General features: G+C 40.5%; 1 long non-coding RNA gene across 1 annotated transcript in view; it reads right to left on the bottom strand.

The window, feature by feature from the left end:
* Window positions 1–3,363: 3,363 nt before the first annotated feature.
* Window positions 3,364–21,329, bottom strand: part of LOC138737487 (uncharacterized) — a 35,006-nt gene continuing 17,040 nt past the window's right edge. The window contains exon 4 of the long non-coding RNA XR_011340968.1: window positions 3,364–3,905. This is a non-coding gene — a long non-coding RNA (uncharacterized lncRNA). The remainder of the gene's footprint in view (window positions 3,906–21,329) is intronic.

Below are 21,329 nucleotides of genomic sequence, written 5' to 3'. Positions count from 1 at the left end.
TATGTTCTCCTCTGAAATACATCTGTATCCTGAACATTATTCTGGTGCTTTTGGCTTGACCCATGAAGAGAGATTAAGTTTTCTTGAACTGTACACTTTTGCTTAGATGAACTCATTGAAACAAACAAAATTGGTAGGGGAGGTGTGGGGATAACATTCCGAGCTGTTGAGAGGAAGGTGGCTACAATTACAGATCAGCCATGATCCTATTGAATAATAGAATAGATACAAGGGGGCTATTCCTTCCATTTATCATTTTCTAGCTTTGTAGTAGATGGTTGGTATTGTGCTGTCTATTATGGCAATCACACTGTGACCTTCATATACACTCTTCCAGCTTTGCTTGTGTTTTATCATTTTATTCTGTTTTCTTTGCTCAACAGTTGGCGTAATCAAGCAAATCAAGTCTATTAGAAGGAATGTTCATTCATGCTTGCTCTTCCACATCTTTCATAATGAAATTCAACATCCTCTTACCTTATTTCAAAGTTCATTGTTCCTCCCTTTCTGGGAAAAAATAATTCTGTCAATATAAATGACATTTGGAGCCTGACACAAGAGCAACAGGATTTTTTTTTCCAATCACCTTTATAATCTTTGCCAATCTGGGCAGTTTTTACCTTCTTTTGGCACCATTAACACAGGTGTCACACAATTCCCCCTCCTTTAGTTAAGAATTTACCATTTACAGTGCCTGCAGTGAACTAGCCTGGTGTTTGCACTTACGTATGTGTGGGTTTTATGAAAACCTATGAATATTTTGGTCTAATTGCTTGTGCCAAGGTGATTGCAAATTATCGACACGATATATTTTTCCACTCCACTTAATTCTTCGGAAAATTAGAGCATAAATTCAGCTTCAATTTCACTTTGCCAATCCTATTGCCTGCACAACTCTGTTCTAAATTGAACAGCCACTAGCAACATCAGTGCTCATGTCAACACACTGACTACCAGCTTCCATGTTTCTGTTGACATTGCTACATTTCCAATTATGGTTTGTTGTGGCAGACACCATTTTAACTTCATCAGGATTAGAGTCAAGAGAAGAATTGCTACAGATGTTTTACAATGGATTAGTTAGAGAATTAGCATTGTGGTTAGCACAACCCTGCTACAGTGTCAGTCATCTGGACCGGGGTTCAAATCCCGCATCATCTGTAAGGAGTTTGTACATTCTTTCCATGTCTGTGTGGGTTTTCCCCGGGGGCTCTGGTTTCCTCCCACCGTTCAAAATGTACTGGAGGCTGTAGGTTAAATGGGTGTGATTGGGTGGCATGATCTCATGTGCCTGTTACCAAGCTGTATGTCTAAATTTAAATTTAAAAATTTAAATTTAAATTTAAAATAAAAAAACATTCAGGATGGAGAGGAAGAAGGAAATATGAGATGGTTAGGAAGGACAGAGGTTCTTCATAACGCATGAGCAAAGGAAGGGCAAGCATTCATTTATTGGGGATTGTGTAGGCACCAATTGAGTAACAGGAGAGAGTGTATCACAGCATGTGGAAAAACCAGATTTTTATGAGGATAGTTGATTAGAGTCAGGGATGTTAGTGCCTGGAAACAGGATGTTTCTAGCTCGAGATAAATGTTTTATGTACAAAACACAGAAACTAATCCAGCACCATATTTTAGAACTTATTATCGCTATAGGGATCACGTAGGTCATAGCAGGAAGCACATGGCCAAATCATCCAAAAAATGGCTAAATGATTGTTGGCATGTTAAATGCTGGTTTTCATGTTACTGAAGGTTTTCATGTTACTGAACTGCCTCGCTCTGAAAAAGGTATTGTCGTGCAATTGAATTTCTGGCTAAACATTTCTGAAAAGTTTCTGAGTTGTTCTTTCCCATTTACCAATATTTTATTTAATTTCAGTCTTGCTGAATTTGTGCAGAATGAAAACATTAGTATCTCAGACACATTGCAAATACTTTGTTGAGGATGGGTATAAAAAAATTGGAATATAGACTATTTCAAACTGTAAAATGAAAAATCGAATATTCATCGTGTGTGGGGGAAAAATTCTTCAAGACTCTAAAGTGTAAATAACCACTGTAACTAAAGTTGGTAACCAATAGACAAACCAAACAAATAATGTATTTATCAGAATTTTGTTGATCTGATGTTATTGTTACATCATTGGTTATTTCATGTCTGGTTAGGTCAGTGGTTCTCAACCATTTTCTTTCCACTCACATGCCACTTTAAGTATTCCCTATGCCGTAGGTGCTCTGTGATTAGTAAGGGATTGCTTAAAGTGGAATGTGGGTTGAAAGAAAAAGGTTGAAAACCACTGTTTTAATTAACACTTTATGTGCACAGTTTCATGATTCTAAAGGAAATGACAATTTTTCTCAAGCCAAATATTTCAGTAATAATTGAGAATCAGCAGTGATTCTCAACCTTCCCTTCCCACTCACAGACCACCTTAAGCAATCCCTTACTAATCACAGAGCACCTACGGCATAGGGAATACTTAAAATGGAATGTGAGTGGAAAGAAAATGGTTGAGAACCACTGGGTTAGGGAGTTTGGAGGTACAGAGTGACCTATGATGAATGGCAGGCTTTGAACCCAGCACCACAGGAGAAAGGTGCAAGTAAAATAATGCTTCATTGCATTGGTTATAAATATAACAGTTGGCCAACAGTGAAATATCAAACAAATTATGGTGAACTACTGTTACACCACTAATGGCTTATATCGACTGGACACACCACCCAAGACTAATCCTACCCATAGTTCCTTGCTCTGATCATTCAAAGGAGATGGATGGTTATTTGATAGTGTTCCATTCTTTAGCTATTAAAAGCCTGATTGTTTCACTACTCAGCCTTTTGTGAATTATTGATGGTGCATCACAAAGGTTAGGTTGTTCCCCAAATAATATATAATCTTGTCTTAATTCTGCTAGAGTGGGTGTAAATGGTGCTTGAGACATGTATCATTAGTTTCTCAGAATGAAATGTCCTCTGAGCGATATAGAGTAATTAATTCTTCAACCTAATTTATTCATAAAACTTTTGAAGTATATCTTTAGGATATGCATCTATTTTGACACAACTGCAAAGCATCTTTTTAAAAAGCAGACTGCAATATTTTAATCCCAGTCTTAGGCAGTTACTTTTGAATGGAATCTGAATTGACTGCTATGGCTTTACGAAACTGGATGGGTTGTTTAATTTCTTTGAGTAATGTTTTTTTTTTCTTGATAATTTCCTTGCATTGTTATGAATGTCTTGCTGTAAACCAGCTGGAGCCAAAGCAATAAACGAAGAATCAATTGAAATAGGATGTTTCTTTTGATTTTGTTGAGGTCAGAGTAGATGTTGTAACTTGGAAATACCATAGAGAAAATTTATTGATACTCAATAATTGGCCTAATACATCAGAATTGAGTTGCAGCAGTGAAGATGATGAAATCGCATGCATTTTAGATTTATTGCCTGGGATCTAAATGACATCCAACCCTGAGATTCTTTTTCCTGTGGGCCAGACAGAATGACAACTCATTGGTAGAGCAAAAAGAAACATACATAATGCACACAGGTAAACAAATATACAAATGTATACAATTGACTGTGTAATACAGAGAGGAGGAAAAAAAATCAATAAAGTGCAAAAGTAAGAGTCCGTGATTGAGTTTGAGGTTGAGGAAGAAGGGTAGGAGCTGTTCCTCAACCTGGTGGTGCAAGTCTTGTGGCATTTATACCTCTTTCCTGATGGTAGCAGCAAAAAAATAGTGTGCGTTGAATGGTGTGGATCCTTGATGATGGCTGCTGCTCCCCCTCTAGATGTTCCTGATGGGGTTTGCCTCTGATGTCCTGGGCTGGATCCATAAACTTTTGGAGGGCTTTAAGCTCAGGAGAATTGGTGTCCCCGAACCAGATCACTAATCCTGAAAATAACCAAAAAATTCCTATAAAATATGATTTCAACAAAGTTATTTCTGTTTTTAGTTACATCACTATTCCTTAGAATATCACAGTGTAATTACAATTGACCTGATTTCAGGTCACTCTATACCTCCCAACCCCCTAACCCAGTGGTTCTCAACCTTTTTCCTTCCACTCACAGACCACTTTAAGTAATCCCTATGCCGTAGGTGCTCTGTGATTAGTAAGGGATTGTGAGTGGGAAGGGAAGGTTGAGAATCACTGCTCTAGACCCAATTGTTACTGAAATGTTTGGCTTGAGAAATTGTCATTTCCTTTGGAGTCATGAAACTGGGCACATAAAGTGTCAATTAAAACAGTGGTTTTCAAACTTTTTCTTTCCACCCACATCCCACCTTAAGCAATCCCTTACTAATTCACATATGTGGTATTAGTTTTAATTAAAAATGTGGATAACACACTTTGAAAAATAGTTTACAAATTACCTTAATGCTCAGGAACTGAAGATAATTATTAAGGCCGTGAGTCTAGAATATACTGTTAATGGCATTAAGGAAAATAAAACAACAACTAACCGAGCATTTGCTAAGCTTTCTTTGCTATGTTCTTAACTAAGCTTTATCTCCCATCAGAAGAATGTGAAATTATCAGACATTAAATTTAAGTTATCCAGTAAGCAGCTACAGCAAAATTCAAGAATAATATATATAAAAAAATAAATACCTTTGCAAATGCTGCATTAAAGCATGGAAGTAAATCAATCTGGCAAATTGCTTAATTTGTCAAAGTTTCAAATCCCATATTTTATGGCTTTTGCTGATCATCATGTTCATCGCATCCCCCTTCTTCCCCACCCACCTCTTTATTTTGAATCGCGATCACATTTAAGTTTTCTTTTCAGCCATTGAACACTCAGAACCTGACAGACAGGAATTCTACTAACCAGTCTTTTGTTCTAATCCAGAAGCTGATGAGATACTTCATCTTTACTTCAGGTCCTTAAAAGTATGGCAACTTGAAATATTGAAGATAAGTGATACAAATAGTTCAGCAAAAGAGTTGCTTCGCTGAAGTGTTTTATAAAATATTCTGGCATCATCATCCATTATGTGAAAGATTGACTTTAATAAAGTGCCTTGTGCAGATAATTTCTGTAATAAAGTTTTCCGGACATTATAAAAAAATGTCCATCATTTTGATCAAGACTAAGCATATCAGGACTTGCTTATTAAATTCCAATCTTTAATATTGCTTGAGAAATCAGAGTTGTTTTGTTTTTGTCGAAACTGCTGTCTCTCTTTGTATTTCCCAGCTCTTTGCTATTTCTTCTTCTTTCTTCTTTGGCTTAGCTTCACGGACGAAGATTTATGGAGGGGTAATGTCCACGTCAGCTGCAGGCTCGTTTGTGGCTGACAAGTCCGATGCGGGACAGGCAGACACGATGCAGCAGTTGCAAGGGAAAATTGGTTGGTTGGGGTTGGGTGTTGGGTTTTTCCTCCTTTGTCTTTTGTCAGTGAGGTGGGCTCTGTGGTCTTCCTCAAAGGAGGTTGCTGCCCGCCGAACTGTGAGGCGCCAAGATGCACGGTTTGAGGCGATATCAGCCCACTGGCGGTGGTCAATGTGGCAGGCACCAAAAGATTTCTTTAGGCAGTCCTTGTACCTCTTCTTTAGTGCACCTCTGTCATGGTGGCCAGTGGAGAGCTCGCCATATAACACGATCTTGGGAAGGCGATGGTTCTCCATTCTGGAGACGTAACCTAACCAGCGCAGTTGGATCTTCAGCAGCGTGGATTCGATGCTGTCGGCCTCTGCCATCTCGAGTACTTCGATGTTAGGGTTGAAGTCGCTCCAATGAATGTTGAGGATGGAGCAGAGACAACGCTGGTGGAAGCGTTCTAGGAGCCGTAGGTGATGCCGGTAGAGGACCCATGATTCAGAGCCGAACAGGAGTGTGGGTATGACAACGGCTCTGTATACACTAATCTTTGTGATGTTTTTCAGATGGTTGTTTTTCCATAATCTTTTGTGTAGTCTTCCAAAGGCGCTATTTGCCTTGGCGAGTCTGTTGTCTATCTCGTTGTCGATCCTTGCATCCGATGAAATGGTGCAGCCGAGATAGGTAAACTGGTTGACCGTTTTTAGTTTTGTGTGCCCGATGGAGATGTGGGGGGGCTGGTAGTCATGGTGGGGAGCTGGCTGATGGAGGACCTCAGTTTTCTTCAGGCTGACTTCCAGGCCAAATATTTTGGCAGTTTCCGCAAAACAGGACGTCAAGCGCTGATGAACTGGCTCTGAATGGGCAACTAAAGCGGCATCGTCTGCAAAGAGTAGTTCACGGACAAGTTGCTCTTGTGTCTTGGTGTGAGCTTGCAGGCGCCTCAGATTGAAGAGACTGCCATCCGTGCGGTACCGGATGTAAACAGCGTCTTCGTTGTTGAGGTCTTTCATGGCTTGTTTCAGCATCATGCTGAAGAAGATTGAAAAGAGGGTTGGTGCGAGAACGCAGCCTTGCTTCACGCCATTGTTAATGGAGAAGGGTTCAGAGAGCTCATTGCTGTATCTGACCCAACCTTGTTGGTTTTCTTGCATTTGGATAACCATGTTGAGGAACTTTGCTATTTGCAGTCCTCTTATTTAGCACTGACATTATTTCATCTTGCCCAGAAATTCAGGGTCATTCTTAACATGCTTTTTAAAAAATCTACAAAACTATTTTAGCCTTGTCCAAATCTCCAATTTGATGGAAACTCCAGTATCTAACTGCCAACCAAATTCCAGTCCATGTAGAACCCTTTACATATCCAACAGATTTGCTGAATACCAATGTTTTAATATTTTAAACTTTATGTACACATCCATCACAGTCACTTTCTACTACACCTTTTAATGTCATATATTGGCTCAGATAACTTAAGTTGAAGTATTGGGATTTTATTGAAAGTAAGTGGTACAAGTTAAACAATCAAATTCCAATCTTTCAACCTTGATGAAGGGCTCAAGCCTGAAACGTTAGTTAATGTATCTTTATCTTTGCTACATAAAGGACACTGTTTATCCATTTTTACTTCAACCACGGTGACTGCAGACCTTTGTGCTTTATTTCTTTCACCTCCTTTCTTGTGCATTGTAGAATGCAAGGATATTATGTAAGAATATTTTTACCTAAATTTACCTTACATCAACTGTTTATTGTTCTTTGTTGCTTGACTGCACTTTTAGTTAAAGCAATGTTTTCTAGAAGGTGGCTTAGTGAAAGTACGCAGACTGAAAACAGCATCGACACTGCAAGAAAGACTATATATTGCCAGCGGGCATGGGAATTATAAGCAAGGGTTAGCAATAACTATGGGGATTTTACATGTAATATAAATGGGATAAATCAAATTGGCAAGATTAGTCTTGAGCTTAAGTTCACAGATTATATTTGGGAGGGCTTTTAGAACACCATCCAAACTAGGAGCAGGCTATTTCAGATTATAGTGTGATAAGATACCACTCATCTATGATATCATGTGAAAGAATCCTACAGGAAAGAAAGATCACGGTAGGATAGAATTTTCAACATGCATCCAAATCAGCTGTCCTAAACTTAGATTGTGGCAATTAAAATGGTATGATGATTGAGTTCACTGAAGTAAACTGGGAAAATACCCACCCTACACCCTCCGCATCCAACACATTATCCACTGGAATTTCCAACCCTTACTACAGGATCCCCTCTCGGCTTTCTGCAGGAACCGCTACCTCCGTGATTCCTCGGACACACATCCCTCCCCAACCATTGCCCACCATAGGGCACCTTCCCCTTGTGTCCACAGGAGGTGCAACACTTGCACCCACACCACCGTTCGGGGCCCCAAATAAGCCTTTCAAGTGAAACAACACTCTACTTGCATATCCACAGGATTTATTTACTGCATCCGGTGCTCCCTTTGTGGTGTTCTCTACATTGGAGAGACCAGTTGGAGATATAGGCATATCTAGGGTGTGGCAGCCAGAGCACATGCCCTGGGCGTGACCTGAAGGGGGCTTCACTGTCTTCGCCTTGCCCCTAGCCCCAGCTGTCCATTGCCCCCACACCCATTCTAACTCCCAATGCGGCAGTGGAGGATGCACAGTGTTGCTTTGAATTGTTTACCAGGTTTCAATGCAGACCAGAAATACCAGGTGTTTGCATTGTCAGTGAAGACACGCCCTCTACTCCTGATAGGTGACAAGCAGTTCAGGGCATAATGAAAACTACTAGGAAATGTAGAGCTATGTTGGTGGTGGGGTTAAACTTAGTGGCTCTGTTTTTCTCAACAACTGCTTTCATAACAACATACTGGTGTGAGGGGACTCAGAACGTGCCAAACCAAACTGCAGCAAAGACACAAAATTGAATAGTATCAACTTTAACGTAATGGCCAATGGCTCCCATTCCATCCTGGTCCATTACAGTTGGGAAATAGGGAAACGACAGGTTCTCTTTCACTATTTCCTCACTTCTTTGATTTCTTTAATGATCTAGTGTGCGTGTGCGATAGTAGGCTGAGAGGAGAGTTCGGAGTGCGTAAGCGATAGTAGGCTGAGAGGAGAGTTCGGAGTTGGCGTCGGGAGCTCCGGTGTATGCTGGCCAAGGGGAGGGTATGAGGTTGGGACATAGGCATTGGGAGCTCTGGTGTAGGCCAAGGGGAAGGTTCAGAGTAGGACGCCAAGAGTTCCAGTGTGCAGTAGGATGAGGGGAGGGTTCAGAAACAGTTTTGGGAGTTCCTGTGTAGGCAGGCCAAGGGGAGTGTACAGATTCAGGAATCAGGCATTGGGAGCTCTGATTAGGCTGAGGAGAGAGTTCAGAGTCAGGTGACGGGAGTTCCGGTGTGGAGTAAGCAGAGCAGAGGGGTTGGAATCGAGCATCAGGAGCTCCTGTCACTGGAGCTCCCGATGCCCAACTCTGAACCCTCACCTCAGCCTACAGCTGCACATCTGAGCTCCTGATGCTGACTCTAAACCCTCCCCTGTCCCCTGTTGGAGCCAAGGCTGAGGAATGTGCTGAAGGATGAGTATGAGGGTGGGTTTCAGCATCCTTTTGCTTCTCTTCCACTGGGTGCTCAGCGCCAAGAGTCACCTTTCTGCCGAAGGTAAGAGAGGCCACCTATGGGGATGGTGACAGCCACTGAACTCCTTTAATTTTGGTCACTCCACTCCAGCCTGGAGAACGCCACTCAGTGCTTTCATTCAGCAAATGCTAGCCTTTGAAGTAGGCAGAGGTTTTTTTTTAATATTGAAATGACTGTCATGTTTTTTAAGGTGTAGATTATTTTCCAATATCTCAATATGTCCAACACCACGTTGTATATGAGTATCTTAGGGTTCTACAGTGGCGAGGACAGGTAGGGAAGGCGAAGTGAATGGCATGACGGCATAGAAGGATGGTTACAGGGTGAAGGGTTGAAGTAGATAATTTTGAATGGGGGCGCAATTTCAGTACTTGCCATTGGCGCCATTTTCCCTAGAAATGCCACTGATCGCAGTTTGGGAGATCACTTCGCTGGGTATCTCCTCCTTGTCCACAACAACAGTGACTTCCCAGTAGCCAACCATTTCAAGTCTAAGTCACACTCCCAGACTCACATGTCTGTCCATGGCTGTCCAGACCACCTGCAGACTGGAGGAACACCACCTTATTTTCTGTCTGGACACTCTCCAGCCAGATGCTTTCTATCAAACCTGCTTGTTTTTTCTTTCTCTTTCCCTTCCCCCTTTCCTGTCTTTCCCATTCTCCCCCCTTCTCCCTCCCCCTGCCAGCCATCCCTCCTCCCCTCATTGCTGCTCTCACCTTTCTCATGTCTCCACCTATTACCTCCTGCCCCTCCCCCCTTACTTGTCTGTTCAGACGCCTGCTGGCATTTTCTTATACTTTGATGAAGGGCTCAAGACCGAAATGTTGGTTATGTTACATGAAGGACCCTGTTTTACCTGCTGAGCTTCTCCAGCATTTTCTGTTTTTACTTCAACCACTGTGTCTACAGATTTTTTTGATTTACTTTTCAAAATTATTTTGCTAGTATTGCAAAATGAACGCAAGTGGGAAGTATGTTAGCGTAGCATGTAAGAGTCATAAATCAAGTCATTTTGATTTCCAAATTGAGTGTCTTCCTTGGCTGATTGCCAATTCTATCAGTAGGGGATGGGTTTTTCTTCTTGCTCACCATCTTCCTCAGTGAGCTTACCGCGCTTACTATTGTAAGAATGCAGCCATTAATTTTTTTTCATTCATATGTACAGATGGTCGTAAGTCGCATGGTTTGTAAGTCAGAGAAAGGCTGTAAATTACAGCCAATTGCAGACATCTATAGAGCAGAAGCTCTACAAGGAAAAAGAATTATTTGGGAAGGATCAAAGGAATCTAAATAAGAAGGTTAAGAATAGTATCATATTGAAGTGGCACACACCAATGGTTTCATACAGGAGGAAAGAGGGAATTAATTGTGGGAAATAGCAAAACAGCAGAGATTCCAAACTATTTTTTTGAGAGCTGACACCTAAAATATTTTAATAATATGGAAAATCAAGGGCTGGAGGGAAGGAGACACTGATAACAAACTCTTGCATGAGTGAGATAGAACAAAACATTCCAATGAAATTAAAGTTGCCTAGACCTGGTTGCATGAATTCTAGGTTCTGAAAGGAAATGAGTGCAGAAATAATGGAAATGATGGTTGTAGTCCACAAACTTTTTCTGAGTTTGGAAGAGTTCCCAGAGAATTGCAAAACCACAAATGCAAGGGCACCATTCAGAAAAGGAGCAGGACAGAAAGCAAGAAGGAATGGACACAATAAAAAGACATACCGGAGAATCTCAGTAGGTCACACAGCATCCACAGGAAGTAAAGAAAAACCAACATTTCGGGCCTGGGCCTATTGTTGGGTATTTGTCAGGCCCTTCAGAAGGTGCATATCTCCCACTGGGAAAATCCAAGTAATGGTAATATCAGGGTATTTAAAAAAAATGATCAGTCAATCATTCTGAATCATGAAGCCAAAATCATGTTTGATCAAGTCCTGTTAGAATTCTTTGAGAGTGTAACCCACAGGGTGGATAAAAGAAAATGGGTGGATGTAGTAAAAATGGATATTTAGTTGGCTTTACCTAAGGTGTTGAGTGAAATATAAATGCCAATATATTGGAGAGACAGTAATGTTAGGGTAGCGGTTAGCACACTATTACAATGACGGCGACACTGGTTTGAATCCAGCACTGTCCGTTAAGAGTTTGTACCTTCGCCCCATGTCTGTGCGGTTTCCTGCGGGTGGTCTGGTTTCCACCAACTCTCCAAAACATACAGGAGTTGTAGGTTAATTTGGGTTTTTGAGCAGCATGGCCTCATAGGCCAGAGGGACATACCATGCTCTATGTCTAAATTAAATTAAAAAAAATGAAAATAGCAGAAAATATAAAGATGGCAATTTTCAAGTTAGTAACCATCTGGGTGGCATCGAGATGAATACTGGGTCCTCAACTGTTCATTATGAGTTGATTGGCAGGTCTAAATGTATCATGGCCAAATAATAGAAAGATAGCTGGGTTAGCAAGGTGTCAGGGTTCAATGAGTCTGAAATGGATTGCGGATGAATTAAACGAGGGAACAATAAATTGACAGATGCAGTGCGAAGAGGGAAAATATGTAGGAAGAATGAAAAGTTAATACAAAAAAAAAGGATATCTGAAGATTCCAGCATGTGAAACAGAAAAAGTGATGGGACCAGACAGAAGGAGTAAAATCACAAAGCTAGTAAAATATTGGCCTTCATTGTGAAGGGTGTGAAGTATAAATGTGGAGAAGTTTTGATGCAACTTCATAAGACACTGTACGCAGACTATTGCGTCATTTTTGGTCTCCATATTTAAGAAGGCATGGTTGGATTGAAGGTAACACAAAGGATTGTGATCCAGTGAAGGACTTCATTTCCCATCTCTGCCATCGGAGAAGCTTGTCTGAGAGTAGATGCAAATAAATGATGACCATTTCAATGTTACCACAAGGCAGACAGTTCAAGCAGGTAGTGGGATTAAATCTACCAAAGGCAAACTGTGAAATTGAATTGAACTAATCAGATAACCTATTATCTTGAAGTGGGACATTTATAACTGGATTCTCATAAAAATTCAATTTTTTAATTGGTGTCCATCAGAAACCTATCAGTCTGAACTGGTTGGGGATATAAATGACCCGGTTTCGATCTCTGAGATTTACTCAGTGTTATCGACCTCATTTATATTCCAGGCCTGAGACCTTGGAAACAATGCCAATAAACAAGACTCATATCTGAACCATCTTGTCATAAGATTTAGACGAATTTAAATTGAGCTGGATTTGAAATCTAATGAAAGATTAAATTTGTTATTTTGAACAATGAATCTGAAATTAAAATGACAATAACTGAAAGAAAAGCAATTTTTTGTTTCATTTCATTTTTCAGGAATAAATTGATAATGCACTGTCACAGCTCCACTACATTTTTGCATTCATTTTAGTGGTTGGACTGTCTCAATCTGTTTGTACAGAATGGTTCCACATGAAGCAGATACCCTCTCGCATGTCTATTCTTCAAGTACAAATCAAAAGGGTGAAACCCCAGGACTTTTACAACCTCACATTCATATTTCACCTCTTCTGCGAAAGACATCCCACATCTACCTCTCATTGCACCACAGGCTCCATATGAGCTTCTGAGGGAGCTTTTTTGGTAATTTAACTTGTGAAAAGTATTTCCGATTCAGGTCTGGCAGCTCAATCTGCTTGTGATACAAAGCCCTAGGTGGAAGTTAATAACAACAGACCCACTTCAATGAGGTCACTGTGTGATCCACAGGGAAAATGAGCAATAAAGAACACTGTTCGCAAAAAAAGAATGTGCAACTACAAAATCCTCCCTAAATCATTCAATTGAAATGGAGCTCAAGTGTGAAGTGAATGTGGAACATTAAATAAAAATACACTGATTTGTAGTGATAGTGTTATTTAAAAACAATGACTTCCTCACAAGAATGCAAGCAGGAGTAGTTCATTTGGCCCCTCGTTTTTGCTCCATTATTTAATAAAGATCATGGCTGATCTTTTATGTCAATGCCACATTTTTTTTCCACGAACATCTTTTTTTTATTCCTTTAATCAATCAATATATCAGTCTCTGTTTTGAGTCTCCACTGGCCTTTATTTTATTCTGTGACACTAGCACAGGTCAATGATTCCAAAGATTCATGACCTTTTGAATGAAGGAATTTCTTCTAATCTGATTCCTGAATGGCTGATTTTATAATCATGACACTCCAGTCAGGGGGTAGGGATCGGGCAGAGGTGGGGTGGAGTGGGGGAGAAATAAATCCCAGGTCTAACCTGTAAGAATTTTGTAGGTTTCAATTTGACCAAATTTTTTTTAAACTCTAGGAACTGAAAGAGCAGTCTGCGTGATCTCCTTTCATTACCTCTTTTCCCAAGATGTTGCCTGGAATAGAGGGCTGCTTTCATGAAGAGAGATTAGATAGGCTGGGTTTATTGTCACTGATATGTAAGATATAGAGTGGTGACCATTCAGAGTCCTATAAGATGATGAAGAGCAGAGATAAAATAAATAGTCAGACTCAAGTGGGGTAGGCCAGGACACACACATTCAAGGTAAGAGGTAAGTAATTTGTAGGAGATTGGAGAGGTAAGGTTTTTCCCACAGAGAGTGCCAGGTTATTTGGAATCTGCTGCCAGAGGAGATGTCAAGTCATGTGCAATTATAGTGCTTTAATGGCACATTTGGACAGATACTTTGAATGGAAAGGCAGAGACGAATACAAACCTAATGAGATTTGGCTTCAAGATTGTCATAGAAAGGGTGCATTTCTGTGTTGTAGGGTTCACTCTTTCAGACAAATCTGCCTTCTCTTGTTCCAGGAATCAAAATAGTGTACCTTTGCTATATTCTCTCTGTCACCAGTATAGCTTTTGTTAACTCTTTGCACTCCGTATCACTGTTTTCAGGGGCTACTATGCTTATTCTCTGTGTTCCCTTTCTTCTGGACTGTTTTTATACCCATCCACCAGCTGGTTCATACTGGTGATCATACTATAGCTTACCCAGGGATCCATTCGGGAGTATATATTATAAAAGATTAATGAATGGCCAGAATCCAAAGGGTTAAGACAGACCAGACCAGTACTGAATATCTCAGATGCAATCACAGAAGCTGCTAATCAAGGTCCCCATTCAGCCTTCAATATTGTAAGAAAACTTGAGTTATATGGTGCGTCATAGTTTTGGAAGGTTATAGAACTGCACATGCAGATTCTGAGACATATCTACAAGAGACTGAACTTTGGTTGACCTGTCTGTGGTCTGCCTTTATTGAAGCAGATGGAGCATATTTTACCGAGATGAAAACAAAACCCCCACGTTTTCCCTCACTGGCTCATATACATCGAAATAACAAATCACAATAATAAAGGGGGGGGGGAAATCGCAAATTTCCTCCCTCTTTGTCATAGTTCTGCAAGACAATCAAATCCCATGAACTTCCAACCTCGTGCACAGTCTCCTTAACATCTTCAAAATAATTGGCAATGCTTTTTCCAATGTCTGTTCAGTTTTGGGAGAAGGGCAACAACTGAAAATGCTGGTACCCTGAGCAAACTAAGAGAAGCTGGAGGGACTCAGTAGATCACACAGCATCCATGGGGAGAAATAGATGGCCAACATTTTAGATTGGGACTCTTTTTCAAGACTAACGGGTCCCGCCCTGAAACAATGACTTTCTTATTTTTCCCTCCATTGTTGCTCCCTGACCTGTTGTGTCCCTCCAGCTTCACTTTGTTTTCTTGGTTTTTGGTTTTCACTTCATCAAGTGACTTACATGTTATAGAGTTGGCAATATTGTACACCATCTATCGTTGCTGAGCTTCAAGGTTGCTACCTCACAGGCCCTGGAGAAGATGTGACTTGGATAATATGCTTTAAAAGGTAGTGACAGGATTAGAGAAGCAGTTCCACCCTAACATTAGGGTATGCAACATCCAATTCCTCAGGGTGTCCTAGCTCATTAACAACGAATGGAACCTTGATGCCCAGATCATTCTTCAGAAGATATTTATTAACCTTGTGCACAAGACAATCATGGAACAGTTCATAAACAGTGGTGCAGTTGCTCAGGCTGTCCAAAAAGATTGTTATTTCCCCCCCTTTAATATACAGGGATGAATGGCTTTAGGCAGTGGTGTAGGCTTCACCAGAAAGCCTGGAGCATTGCTGCAGAGGGTAGGCAATATTTGATCCTTTGCTGCCTTGAATTCAAATGTCCAGTTCTCTGCCTTTAAAACTGACATGCATTTTTGCATGCACTTCATCCATAAGGGCAGTCATGTTTGCATTGAACTCTTGTTTTGGGCTTTCAGCTCTTTTCCCAATTAAATCTGGAAAGTTCATGTGGGTATATACTTGCAGACTCATGCTCCACATATTCTGTCTTACCTTGAAGCTTTATGTTGTGTAACAAGGATCTCTTGAATTTGTTTAACCAACACCTACGATCAATATTGGTACAGTAAAACCCCTGTTCTCCAGAATTCATGCAACCAGTAGCTAAAAGCGACCACCAAAAAAATTGCGGAAAATAAATAGGTATAAAATACAGAAGTTTAACATTGCCACACCTTGCCGTTACTTCACCAGTCATGCAGCAAGCAATCTTGAGGAATGGAAAATTCACTTATCCATCATCTACCAATCCCCATGTCGGATACCAAGGTTTTACTGTATATAAGGGCTGTTAATTGATCCTTAGTGAAAGCATTTTTGAAGAGCAATTGCTTGGATCTACAGAGACAGGAACTCTTTTATTGGCTTGCATCCTCCATCCAAGTGCTAAATTGTCTCTTTGCCCCATAAATCTCTGTCCACATCATCTGCAATACTTGCCACTATTCGGGGAACTAAAAGAAACAGCATCACACATTCCTTTTTCCTGTTTGATAGAATGCAGGGGTGATTCATTCACAACTGATACCTTACCGCTGAAGTGCAGATACATTTGTTTCAGATTCATCAGATCAGATTAGATGAGATACTATTCATTGTCTTGTAATAAAACAGAAATATCATATTATGCAAGATAGCCTTTATTCTGCTACAAGCCACGCCTTGCCATCAGAGAAAGAGAAGCAAAAGAGCAAAACTTTCCCCTTTTAACTTCTTTTACATCACTATATTTACTCCGAGCATATAGATGATATTTTGGTGCCGAAGCACAAAGAAATTTTCATCTATGATGATTGCATTTGAATGGATAACAAAACAAAAAGTAAGGGAGGTAAACTTGCAGGGTAGTATTAGAACCATAGAACATTACAGCACATTAACTGGCCCCTTCAGCCCCTGTAGTCTATGAACCATTTTTTCTTGCCTAGTCCCACTGACCTGCCCTTGGTCCATAGCTCTCCATACCTCTCCCATCAATATACCTGTCCAAATTACTCTCCAATGTTAAAATTGAGCCCGTATTCACCACTTCAGTTAGAAGCTCATTCCACACCCCACCATGCTCTGTATGACAAAGTTCCCCCTCAGGTTTCCCTAACTTTTCCCTTTTAACTCTTAACCCATGTTCTCTGGTTTGTATTTCACCAACCCTTAGTGGTAACAGCCTATCTACATTTACTCTATCTATCCCCCTCATAATTTTAAATAGCTCTATCAAATCTCCCCTCATTCTTCTATGCTCCAGGGAATAAAGTTTTCCCTGTTAGTCAATTCCTGAAGTTTGAGCAACATCCTACTAAATCTTTTCTGAACTCTTTCTATGGTATTAAAACTGCACACAATACACAAAATTTAACCTCACCAATGTCTTATCCAACTTTAACATAACATCCCAACTCCTGTACTCAGTACTTTGATTTATGAAGGCCAATACGACAATAATTCTCTTTGCAACCCTATCCACTGTGCTGTCACTTTCAAGGAATGATGTATCTATATTCACAAATCCCTCTGTTCTACTGTACTACTACAAATCCCTCTGTTCTACTGTACTACTCAGGGCCCTACCATTTACCATATATGTCCTTTATTGGTTTGACCTTCCAAAATGCAACACCTCACACTTGTTTGCATTAAATTCCATCTGGAACTTTTCCAACTTGATCCAAAACCTTCTGCAAGTTTTGAAAACTTTCTTTGCTGTCCAAAACGCCTCGAATCTTGTATCATCAGCAAACTTGCTGGTCCAATTTATCACATTATCATCCAGATCATTGATATAGACAACCAACAACAATGACCCCAGCAGTGATCCATGAGGCACACCACTAGTCACAGGTCTTCAGTTTGAGAAGCAATCATTAACCACTACTCTCTGGCTTCTCCCATCCAGTCATTGTTGAATGCACTTTACTACTTCATCATGGATTCCAGGCACCTGAACCTTCCTGACTAACCTCCCATGTGGGACCTCGTCAAGGCCTTACTAAAGTCCATGTAGACAACATCCACAGCCTTTCCTTCGTCAGCTTTCCTGGTAACCTCCTGAAAAAGCTCTATAAGATTGGTTAAACATGATGTACCATGCACAAAGCCATGCTGACTGTCCCTAATCAGTCCCTGGTTATCAAATAATTGTATATCCAATCTCTTAGAAATAATTTACCTACTACTGACATCAGGCTCACTGGGTAATTTCCAGGGTTACTTTTTGAGGCTTAAATAATGGAACAACATGAGCTACCCTCCAATCCTTCGCCACCACACCCTTGGCTAAGTATTTAAATGTTTTAAATATTTTTGACAGACCCCCCTCGAACAGTGGACTGATGGATATATTTCCAGTAATTGATTTAAAAGCTGGATGCTCAAAACAGTTAAAATTATAAGACTAAACATGGGGACATTAGTCAAGGCCAAGGATGCAGAAAACAAGGTGTATGGAAGCAGTGGCCATTAAATTATAGTGATATGGAATCCTTCAGGGAAGTTTGACCCCATTTCCATGATCTATTTTGCACTAAGTACCTGGTTCTGACGAGGAGTGGCAGTGATGGCTCATAAGAATGGAAGAGATCATCTAAACTTGCCAAGATCTACCTTTTAATTTGTTATTTATCTGTGAAGCACCTAGGGAACTCTAACGTTAGAAGTGAATAGATACAATCTTATTGTACCGAGAAACATTTTCTAAGACCTAATTTTTTTTTCAATCTTACAAGAGACAGTGAACTTCAATCTATATTTGATTTGTCATCATGCTATTTGCTCTAATGTTTTTTGATGGCCAGGATTATGCTTTCTTATTTTAGTTACAAAATAGGGAAGTGTTTTTCAAGTGACTAGTGCCACCAGGTGGCTTTTACATTATCAACCAATTACTGTCTCTAAAGTATCGATAGCAATTTTCTGTCCCTGCTTTTAGCACATTGTGGAGAAAATTGCGGTGCAACCAATCAACATTTAATTTGTGCTGCTCCTCCAAGTGCTTCCACTTCTGTGGATTTCCCCAGATATCCAGAAGCCTTCAAAAACCTAAATCCATAGTCCCTTTGTCAAGGCTCAATGCTATTTTCAGGTTAATAAATAAGTGGAAACCTCAGCCCCAATTCCAGCCATTTGGACAAACTGGTGGTAGTTATTTAAAATCCTTCATGTTATCACCTTAGCACTTTTGATGATTTAAATTCAAACCTTCAAGAAAGCTTGAGAATTCATTGGTGAATACAGGGAAAGGAAAAGGCCATGTCTACAGGTGTCTTTGGGGTTGCCTGCCTCTGACTCTCATCTCCAAGAAAGAAGAGGCTCATTCCAGAGCAGTGAGTTCAAAATTTACAGATTCCTCAGTGGAACAGCAAGGGATTGCATGAGTGCCAGTGTTTGAACTGAAGTCTCAGATACTCACCATGTTTTTTTTTCAACTCCAAAAGGTGCGTAATTTCCACAAAATCAAGTTTGCATGTATCCTTCAGTGACTGGGGCCAATAATCGAACCCTTCAGCCCCATCCCCGTCATTGGCAGAAATCGTGCAGGACAGGGAGGAAAAGGCTTGATTTCAACAGTTTATTAATATTTATGCCAATCCTCATTTTGATGTGAATGTTAGTGAATGAAAGAAAATTTGGCATAAATCCAAATGAGACAAATTATTTTCCATTGAAATAGAGGTGCAGGAGTAGGCCATTTAGCCCTTCGAGCCAGCATCGCCATTCACTGTGATCATGGCTGATCATCCATAATCAGTACCCTGTTCCCGCCTTCTCCCCATGTCCCTTGACTCTGCTATCTTTAAGAACTCTTTCTTGAAATCATCCAGAGAATTGGCTTCCACTGCCTTCTGAAGCAGAGCATTCCACAGAACCATAGCTCTCTGGGTGAAAAAGTTCTTCCCCAACATTATAAATGGCCTACCCCTTATTCTTAAACTGTGGCCTTTGGATCTGGACTCCCGCCCACATCGGGAACATGATTGCTGCCTCGAGTGTCCAAATCTTCTATGTTTCAATCAGACATCTCATCCTTCTAGATTCCAGTGTATACAAGACCAGTCATTCCAATCTTTCAACATGTGAGTCCCGCCATCTCAGGAAGTAACCTCATGAACCTATGCTGCACTCCCTCAATAGCAGGAATGTCCTTCCTCAAACTTGGAGACCAAAACTGCACACAATATCCCAGATGTAGTCTCACCATGGGACTGTATAACTGCAGAAGGACCTCTTTTCTCCTATACTCAGCTCCCCTGGTTAAGAAGGCCAACATGCCATTAGCTGTCTTCACTGCCTGCTGTACCTGCATGCTTACTTTCAGTGAATGATGAACAAGGACACCTAGATCTTGTTGTACTTCCCCTTTTCCTAACTTAACACCATTCAGATAGTGATTTGCCTTCCTGTTCTTGCCACCAAAGTGGATATCCTCACATTTATCCACATTAAATTGCATCTGCCATGCATCTGCCCACTCACCCAACTGTCCAAGTCACCCCGCATTCTCATAACATCCTCCTTGCATTTCTCACTGCCCACCTAACTTTATGTCATCTGAAAATTTGTTCATGTTACTTTTAATCCCTTCATCTAAATCATTAATGCATCTCAGTCCCAGCACTGAGCCGTGTTGTTCCTCACTAGTCACTGCCTGGGAGCCGGAAATCCCTACTCTTTGTTTCCGTGTCTGCTAACCAATTTTCTATCCATATCAGTACCCTGCCCCAAATATCATGTGCTCTCATTTTCCCCACTAATCTCTTATGTGGGACCTTACCAAAGGCTTTGTACACTACATCTACTGGCCCTCCTTGTCCATTGTCATTCTCAAAAGATACCTGAAGATTAGTCAAGCATCATTTCCCCTTCATAAATCCTTGCTGACTTGGACTGATCCTGTTACTGCTATCCAAATGTACCACTATTTCATCTTTTATAATTGACTCCAGCATCTTTCCCACCACTAATATCAGGCTAACTGGTCCAAAAGTTTTCTCTCTCCCTCCTTTCTTAAAAATCTGGAGTCTACAGTCTGCCTTTTACACCTAGCCCAAAATATACTGGGAACTACATGACGGTCATTACTCCTTTTCACTAGTTTTAAAAATTTCAGTCAACATATTTCCAACCTCACTAAAACTAACACTCAGATTCATTGCATGTTGACAATATTGATTTCATTCTTTCTTACAAGTTCAATAATCTTAACTGTCATGACAACCAGGTTGAGGTGCATATGCATTATTTCTCAATTAAACATTTGAGCAGAGATACATATAGAAAAAGGATAAGGGGCAAATGGGACTAACCCAGTGAAATCTTGGTTGGCATGAATGAGTTGTTGGAAAGGCCTGTTCTGTAATGCTACAGCTCACACCTCAGCCTACAGAGAGACAACATGGTCAGGGCATGGGAAAGATACATGGGCTTTCCCTTTTGTGTCTTCATAGAATTGTTACATTACCGGAGGCCATTCAACTCATCATTTCATTGCAGCTCTCTTATCAACTCTCTATTTCCACACAGCTCTCTTTTCTCCGTAGCCTTGTAAAAATGCTTTGACAGACTTTGATACTAACCATACTAATACTCAAGTATTCTTCACCTGCTTCTACTGGGAAAAAAAATGTTTCACAATTCAGTCAAGGACTCTGGTTTCCTCCTGCCCAACAAAACATACAATGGTGTAAGTCAATTGGGTGGCACAGGCTCATGGGCTGAAAGCACTTGTTGCCAGACTGTATGTCTGTATTTCTAAGGGCCTCTAAATGCTTTGTAAATCCTGTTAACTCAAGATATTTGACATCCTTTTCTATTCTTCACTTTAAATATAGCTTGCTTAGTTACAAGCAGAATAGTGAGACCATTGCCTTCTTCAGCACCGTATAAAAATATGTAATTGAAAAAGTCATACTTGAAGTAGCTGGGATTATCTG

This window comes from Narcine bancroftii, chromosome 6 (assembly GCF_036971445.1).
Source record: "Narcine bancroftii isolate sNarBan1 chromosome 6, sNarBan1.hap1, whole genome shotgun sequence".
In the NCBI taxonomy this organism is placed as follows: domain Eukaryota; kingdom Metazoa; phylum Chordata; class Chondrichthyes; order Torpediniformes; family Narcinidae; genus Narcine; species Narcine bancroftii.
The sequence above is the reverse complement of the archived record's forward strand: the minus strand, read 5'-3'. Positions and strand labels throughout refer to the sequence as shown.